Below are 9,225 nucleotides of genomic sequence, written 5' to 3' on the forward strand. Positions count from 1 at the left end.
GATCTTTTACCAAACCACCCAAAGCTTGATTTTTGACCTGTGCACCTTTTTCCCAAGACTCTCTTTGTTGGATGGTCTCCTTATGTCTTTTAAATTTATCCAGTAATTGGTATTAGCTGCTTTCTCCTTATCCACAATGGCAATTTCTCCCTCCGGCCATCCTACTGTGATAGACTTAGACTGCAGATGGGTGCCTCTCCCTTTTTCCACCTTCATAACAGCAGCTGCAGTTCATTTTTCCCCCACTAGAGCCGCGTGGGACGTCACTTGAGTCGATGTTAAAAGTCCTATGCGCTCGTGTCTTCCTCGCCGGGTGCGGTGGCGCGCCTGTAACCAGCTACTGGGAGGCTGAGGCTGGCGGACCGTTTGAGCTCAGGAGCTCTGAGCTGCAGTGGACATGGCCGATCGGGTGTCCGCACTAAGTTCGGTATCGATATGGTGCTCCTGGGGAGCCCGGGACCACCAGGTCGTCTAAGGAGGGGTGCACCGGCCCAGGTCGGAAACGGAGCAGGTCAAAGCCCCCGTGGCCGCTCAGTAGTGGGATCGCGCCTGTGAATAGACACTGTAGTGCAGCCTGAGTAATACAGCGGGACTCAGTCTTTTCATACTCAGCGTGGAGACACTGTCACAACACGCACACTCACACTTTATACTTTGCTCCACACGGAGCTTCAGCGCTGCTTCTTCATCTTCTTAATCCGTGAAAACACACTCAAAACCGGCCAACTTGCTGCTTCCACACCGCCTCCACCGTGGAGGACACCTGCAACACATCAGCAGCACTGAACGCTGACGTCCTGCAGTGGAGACACACTAAAAAACTACAAACATGAAACGGCTTCCTGTTGTCAGAAACACACTTTTCCATTCAGCTTTATCATTTTTGGAAATCTTGTAACTAAATACATTCCTTATCACCATACAGTGAAAGAGCACACATGCAATACCATGTTGGAAACACGGTGGGCAATAAATGTGGTCCGTCTCATGTATTTAGGTTGTTGCTCTTGAATTACAGTTTTATAGTTAGTTAATGATTTGCTGCTGCTGCTCTCTATCTCTATCACAGGTCCACTGCTACTGTACAATTTCATCATTCATTGTAATTGTACAATATGTTTGTGTTTGATTTGACATCTATTGCATCGTCTGTCCGTCCTGGGAGAGGGACCCTCCTCTGTGGCTCTTCCTACACTTTTTTCCCTGTTTAAAGGGTTTTGGTGGGCAAGTTTTCCTCACTCAAACCGGGGTCTAAGGACAGAGGGTCTTGACAATTGTAGCTGAGTTATGAAGTAAAAAAATCTGTTCTGAATCTGAATTGTACAGTTTTAGGAGGTGTTCATGTGACTGTTTTTTAAGAGTACGGCTATGAAATACCTAAATCAATTGTGTATTGTATTTATACAAAAAGGAGATGTATACCTAAATTTAGTTGGCAGCCTGATTTTTTCTCTCTGGATTTTTCTTTTATTACTTTTTCTTTTGTGTATATGTTGGGTTGTGTTTGTATGTGTTTGTTTATAATTGTTTTAAAGTTTCAGGAAAACTCCCCAAAGACATGACATAAATCATTTTAATTTTTTATTTCTTTAATTACACGGCTTAAAGTTCATGATCTTCTGGGTGGTAAAGCTCGCTCATCAGTCGGTAGATGTAGGACGGTGCGTGTCCTCCGATGTTGGAGATGAACAGGGTGATGAGCTCAGGTGGGACATAGTCAAACACCGGACAGTGCACGTTCACCTTTGAGAGAATCTCACCTGTAATATAAATGGTAAATATTATATTCAACTTTATCATTTATTTTAAAGGCTTTACAAGCTGATGTCCAAAGGTAAGCTACCTTCAGTGAAAGGAAGAACCTCATGTGGAGAGACAAACTTATGGAAGGTGTCTTCTTCATTTGGGAACTAAAGACACACAAAAAAGTTTATTTATCATTCGTTCTGCAAAATTACAGAAATCGGCAGCCAAGAGCGTCTTCTTACCTGAGGCGAGAGCTTGAACATAGGAGCACAAACAATCAGAGGCGTTGAGTGGTGCTTGGCTGCAAGAGCTAAAGGGTGCGTCCCATTGACGGCCCTCAGCCTCCGTTAGCCAAAAGGTCTGTGTACCGATGATGACCTGAGGAAAGAGAGAAAGGTTGACCCGTGCTCTGACATGACGGTTCAAAGTCGTCTGCGGTTTTAAATACCTTGTTAACCGAGACATGACTGCAAATATGGCAGCGTCTGTGATCACGGTTGTTTCTATGTCAGCTTTAGAGAGATTGGTCGCCATTTCATGTCCCTGGGTGGGAGGTGAACAAAAGAAGATATCTTTTTGTTTCCTGCGAGAACATATCACTTCTTGTATCTCTGGTGGGTTTGAGGTACCTGGCAGAAGGGAGCGCACTCCGCCACGATGACGTGGAACTTGCGCTTGCGTCTTGCGTCTTTGAGGAAGGCCTCGACGGTGCGAGAACGGCCGATAGTCATGATGACCTCATTGAGTGAATGTGCTCCAGAGCCTGCATCGATATGTTGTCGGTTGTTCCCTCTGGAAAAAGAAAACAGATGAAGGGATAAAAAAAAAAGAACTTTTGATCCACCTGCTGGTTAAAAAGAAAAAAAACATACCCAGCTCGGTCGCAACCATTGATGGCTTCGATGACGTTCGCTTTGAGGCGGCGAAATGCTGTCTAAAGTTCTCCTCGCTGAGTCCTCCAGAGGTCAGCAGCTTGTGGAGAGATTCCTGCTGGTCTGCCTCTTCACTGCTACCCCGAGATCTGCAGAAAACAACAGAGCAAACAAGCTCACACAAGATGGACTGGCCTCCTAGTGCAATAAACTCAATCAACATTCATAATACAACACCCATGAGAGCGTGGTATACCAGTGACTTAGTGAGTCCGTTTAGTCCTGAGGGTCCCTCCTCACCTGGCATATCCTCTCTGAGGATCTTCAGCACTCGTTGTCATGTTACCAACCTGAGTCTCTGACGGCTGGGCGGCAGTCATCCTCCTCCCCTCTTTCCGGTTATTTCCATCAGATCGCCTGAGAAACGGAAACAAACGTTTATCTCGATCCACTATCTTACAGTTTTAATCACATTCCCACACAAAAATCGAAATGATTATTTCCTATCCATACATTATATTTTCAACCAGATACTCACAATTACTTTTAATTAGCAACGAAGAAACTTATGAAGGCGACTTGTCGCTGGGATACGCTCCAGCCCCATCTAGTGAGGATAAACATTTTATGCTACCCTGTATTCCAATAGACATCTTATAGCTATCACCTCTGTAGGTATATTTTAGTATAACTTTACTACTATTTACAATGTTACACTATATTTTGGGATGAATAAAGCTCTATTTGTCTCATACAGAGAAGAAAACACAACTGTATCTCCAAAATTCATGAATATTAATTAAGTACAGTAACAGCATGAGAACCAGTAAACGATAAATTAAATTAGACCTATAAAAATAACTTGCACTTTAATTAAACCTGTGCAAAGATACAAATATCTAAAATAGAAAATTTATAGAAATAAGAAGCAACAAAGTAAATGTATATATTATAATAAACTATGGCTATGTCTGACAGCTGCTGCGTGTTTGACGCTGTTCATCTTCAGTGACAGTTTCATATAACTATCGACTGCTTAATGTCAATCTTTCATATAACTATCTGATCGCTTTAATGCTGAATCAAACTGTAGATTACGGTGAAGCTCAGCATGACGCACCGGCGCTGTTCCACCGAGCCTGGGCTGTGATCCTGCGGAGCAGGGCTGTCGTTTCTCGGGCTGTCTCCGCAGAGCCCCGCAGCGGTCCCGTCCCGCTCCCTCCACGCTTCAGGTCGGACAGAAACGCTTCAATCCTCTCCGTCAGGTCTGTTTCTTTGTCTGGGCCGCATAGCTGCTGTAAAAACCCGCTGGCTGTCAGAGTTTAACTCTCTACCATGAGATGTGTTGACAGGGAAGTACTTCAGGAGTGCATCCGGGGGACTGTGACTGCGCTCCCGTTTGATTGGTGGACCGAGTATTGCATCAAGTTCGGTTAGTAACAAGTAACGGTGATATTTGTAGTTTTTTATAGCTGTATATTTAATTTGGACACAGGAATGTGCTTTTGTTTTGGAAAGACTCCAAAAACTGGTTAACCTTTAATAATAAGATGTGCCACCCCTGACTTACAATAATGTGACATTTGGTTTCAATGGAGACAGAAAACTAGAATAAACATAAAATTTGGTTATACACGGCAAATACTTCTACACAATGTAATTTTCAAAAATACCCCACTTTTCTGCACCTTTGATTCTTAAATCTATGAAAATAAAACAAAAGCCCTATTGCTGTATGACAGTTTATCAACTTTTACTTTGGATTGATCCCCTATAAGATTTTCTTTCTTTCTTTCTTCTTCATTGCTTTACTTTATATTGTTGTTCTGTTTATACCCTGTTCTTCTTGAATTAAGAAATGCTACGGTCAGTTCTGAAAGCAACAACTTTTGTAATTGATTGATATGCTTATTATGGTATTTGCAAAAGTTTTTTAAAAAGGAACAGTGATATTGTAGTTTTGTAGTTGGTGTGACTTTCATTTGTCTGGTATCTTACAATAAAAACACAGTGTTAGGACAGATTCGGTACCGTCAGAACCTGCCCCCCTGTCCTTAGCTGCCTGAATCGCCTGAAAATAATTAATTTTGAAAGAATTAACTGAGGTCCAGTGTGTAGAATAGAATAGTTTCTAAAGATGGAAACTCTCGGGCGACAACTGTTTAGGCCAAGGTCCACGGCTTTGCCTCACCTGTTTGTTGAAAAAAATGTTCTTTCTTTCTGTTTAAAAAGTTCCTCTTGGTGACATTTCAAACCCTCCCATGGGCAGTTGGATGTATAGCCGGTCGCTGCCATAATGTACCTGTATGAAATATGTAGATCAAACTATTTCACTACTGGGGTGAATTTGCAGCCTTGGAGTATACATATCTACTGTACTTGCTTTTCAAACCCAGACAACACTGACTTATCCATTGGTGGTTGTGCAAGGTCTGAGTAGAGGTTTGAGTCTAGTGGAACACTTACTGTAAATGTTTGTAATAGGCTCTGGGGTCTGTGATCAGAGGTAAGTTCATCATACAGTAGGATTTAGTAGTATGATGAAACAGTCGGTGCAGCTGTGATGTAACTGTGAGTCTCATTGGTGATCAAACTTCTTCAATCAAATCACTTCATGGTCTGTCAAACGATTTCAGCTGGTGCATTGGAAGAAAGTAGACAGTTTCTCCTTTATAGTCACTTACAGTGGATTTTATTTCAGCCTGGGTGATAATTGCATGTGTCAAGTATTCCTGAGGGCTGACCGAGACACAAAATCTAAATTTAAATGAATGAGAAAGCAACACACAGTATAGGTAACACGTCTCTTGTATGTTCAGATTATGGATTTTATTTGAAAAGAACATATGAAAACTTTCTGTTGTGGAGCTTTGACGACTTAGGAGAGCCTAATAGCTCATGTACTGCAGCACGTGAAAGGCTCTTAGTTTCCTGTTTGGGAGGGAGTGGCTAATTTTTGATGACATCCAGCTCTTGTTTCTGTGTCGTTGGAATGCACTTACTGGAAGTTGCCCTGGATATGAAATGGAATCAAATAATGTAATGATCCCATCGGTCTTTAACGTACACCAAGGAGATAAACAGATGTGATCGTGTGACCAGTGACACCAAATCAGGCAAAAGTTGATCTTCATAATTTAATTGTTCATTTAGCTGACGCCTTTATCCAGAGGACTTACAAAAACGGGAAAACATCACAAGTAGATTGTGACTGTACATGTTAGTGCAGCAATAAGAACTACTCGCAAGAGTCAACCAACAGCTCTAGGAAGGGAATAGATCATGAAAATGTAGAAAGTAACTGCAGCGTGATATTTCATTGGTCACTAGTGACCAGCAGAGCGTCTGCTTTGAGTGATTTAAATGTTAGAAAATGTGTAAATATTTTGAATATTTGTTGTCCCTTACTTTAATCTTCAGCTGAGGTTGCCATTTTCCAGTACTGTGATATACAGTATTCAAGTAAAAAAGTCTTTCAGACCCTGTACATTAGTAAAGCAATTTAGTCAGGAGAAAGAACCGCTACAGGAAATAATTCCTGCACTCATCACATCTGTTTTGCACAAGTTACTGTACAGAGTTCATGTATATTTCTTTTGTATATTAACTGTGGTTCAGGAGTTGGAGCGGGTCGTCCACTACCCGGATGATCGGCGGTTTGACCCCGGCTCCTAGTCTGCATGTTGAAGTTGAAGTCCTTGGGCAAGATACTGAACCCCAAATTAACCCCAATATATGAATGTGTGGTGTGAATAGAGATGAGCGTAAAATTTGAAAAAATAAAATTTCCAATTTTTAAATACGTGTAGTCCTTTAAAACGTAACTACCTCACACTTTGTATAAGTGGTAGGCTGTTTTGTGTTACAAGGTACCTGCAGTAATGTACACCAGAATTTCCTTTCGGGGGATCAATAAACTGTCTGCATCACATTTGGATGTACACATAGACCACACTAACTAATGAATCCATCCAATATTTTATTGAATAAAAGCCCAACACAAATTACAAAATTTATCAGTCAACATAAAAAATTGAGTGCGTCTATGCGCATGTTCATTGTTAAAATGTATCCATGACAGTGCCTCAATTAAACCCTGCCAAAAAAAACAATCCAAATATTTGCAGCCACCCACATTCACATGTAACCCAAGCTCGTTAAGTATTCTAAAAAGGAAAAGAAGCACGCGGGTGATCTGCGAGTACTGTATGGGGAGTCGTGTTTTGAAAATTACAAAAGAGAGTCAAATGTACCAGTGTGGTACAAGAAAAAGTCGTATGACGGAAAGGAAATGTCAGAAAAGGTTTGGATAGCCTACTTTACATTTCCCTGTGAATACTTCCATCCACGGCACTCCATAGAAATTGCAAAGTATTATATCGGCATCACAGACAGTCAGGTGGTTAAATTACTCTAGCCATGTACATACATAGAATGTTGCAACAGGTTGTTTTTTGGTTTCTGGCTACGTCTGATTGGTGACAAACCAAATTCAGGTGTTCCAAAAAACAAAACTAGAACGTGCAAGAGCTCAAGGGAGACCTTATTTATAACTAGAATATTATTTCTGCAACTCACAACCCACCCCAAAATATACCTGTAGAAGCACTAGTAGCAGTTACAATATGAAAAACAAACTAAAGACACGTTAAAGTTAGGCTACCAAACATGTAGCAAATTAAGTGACATAACACAGAAGTGTAAGCGGTTGCCGTTGTCTCGTCAAAAAAGGAACAAACAAACCACTTCTCAAATAGCCTTCACTTGATAAAAAGGGCACCAAGGATCTAGTTTGCTTGGCATGGCAAATAATGTGTACACCAACAGAAGGGCAAAAAGACATTCGCTCATGGCACATCCATCCAAACCGAGCTCGAAATCAAACATCACTGTTCAACTGATTGAAAGAACAAGTTCTTATTAAGTAAACGGCAACATTTCAAAAACAGTGCAGACAGAAACGTGAAGTACCATGGAGATGGACGTACATAACGACATACGCCTCCCAGTGTCTCACAGTGCATTTTCTCCCTACAGCGCTTTTCATGTTTCAAAACACGAATAAGCAGGTGAATCTTTTTTTTATTTTTTCCAGAGGAACGACCTGGTACTCTCTTTCTCTTACAGCTGGAAAACTAGAATTTGAACCCCTCAACCCCACTTTGCTGTTGTTTGCTGAAGCTAGTCCAAAAGAGTGGGAGGTTGGGATGTGTTGATGGCTGACTTTGCAGCCGCTCGCTCGATCAGCTTCTTTGCCTTAGAAAGCGCCGCAGGTAGAAGACCTGCCATGTACCAGCCCAATGAGACAGCACATGAGAATATGCTGAAGTAAGCCAGCGTGTGTTGGTGGACTCTGGAGAGGGAAAAAAAAGTGTAGTGGCGTTTTGTTCATACCATCAATACCAACGAGAAACTTGTATTAATTTTTCAACTGAGAGAGTGGCAACTATGAAACACATGCTCATTTTTTAATGTCTGTGTTAGCAATGACTGATTGCGTTGTTGTGCGTTCTCACCATTGGTGTCCCTCATCTCCTCCTCCCTCTTCTTCATGTAAGCAAAGTCGTTGACGATGACTCCGACATGTCCTCCAGTCGCCTCAGCTCGACCTCGGGGCTTCAGCTTTCTCCACACTTGGCAATCTGGAGGGACAAAAAAGAACTACTATGAAAAAAAAAAAACAAAATAACAACCAGAAAGTGCTGCTTAAGATGCATGATTGTTATATTACTTTCGTCCAGCAGGTTCACCCTCAGGCTGCAGTACAGAGACGTTTTAAACAAAGGTGTTTAGAGGCGACGCAGCGTGTTGGTTAGGCTTATGAGAAGCTGCCATGTGAACTCTTGGTGGTGAACTGAACAGCTGCACTGGCCTGAGGAGGGTGGGTCCCTGATCTTTCAAACTCCTGGTGTGTTGGTTTGTTTGTGAAAGCAAACGACCAACACAGGATATGTGATTTGAATGTGTGACGTGGTCACATGTAAACTGCCGTTAGTGAATGCCTGATTATTAGACACCACCTTTCCCACTCGTGTTGTGGTGAGGACTACTTCCCTTTCTTTTACTATATGTAACAGAGCTATTCTGTGTCTTATGCGATGAACTATAGCTGGCAGTCTCAACACATGCAGGTGCTCTTAGCTGGTCTGTGCAGGGTCGATTAATTAAATCTAGATGGACAAAAACGAGCGACCGTTCCTTAATTCGTGCAAAGCCACAGACTGTGAAACTTTTGCCCGAATGACAGTGCCATCCAAACCGCAAGAACAAGAGAAACACTGCCCAGTGCTTGCTTGAATCTGCCCATGTACACAGATCAAACATTGTGCAACACAACGGAAACTCTCTAGCGTCGTTAACAAACGATAGTACCAGCCACTCACGGCATGCAAATTGTGTTCAAGTCACCCATCTAACGTAGGGGAACACATGTAATTGCCAGTGCACCCTCCTGCCCACAGACAGGCATCCCACGTTGAGTCTCTCCTGAACAACCGCCTACACACAGAGCAGAACGTCATGTGTCGTGCAGCATGTGTGGGAAGAGGGGTGATTCTCAGCTCGCAGGGCGTCAATCACCTTCTGACTTATTTTAAAAGCTTCGCGC

At 42.3% G+C, this 9,225-nt stretch overlaps 1 pseudogene; it reads right to left on the reverse strand.

Moving 5' to 3' along the window:
- Positions 1–1,593: 1,593 nt before the first annotated feature.
- Positions 1,594–2,959, reverse strand: LOC113746877 (translation initiation factor eIF-2B subunit beta-like; annotated as a pseudogene).
- Positions 2,960–9,225: the final 6,266 nt, after the last annotated feature.

The sequence above is a fragment of the Larimichthys crocea genome, chromosome XI (genome assembly GCF_000972845.2).
Source record: "Larimichthys crocea isolate SSNF chromosome XI, L_crocea_2.0, whole genome shotgun sequence".
In the NCBI taxonomy this organism is placed as follows: domain Eukaryota; kingdom Metazoa; phylum Chordata; class Actinopteri; family Sciaenidae; genus Larimichthys; species Larimichthys crocea.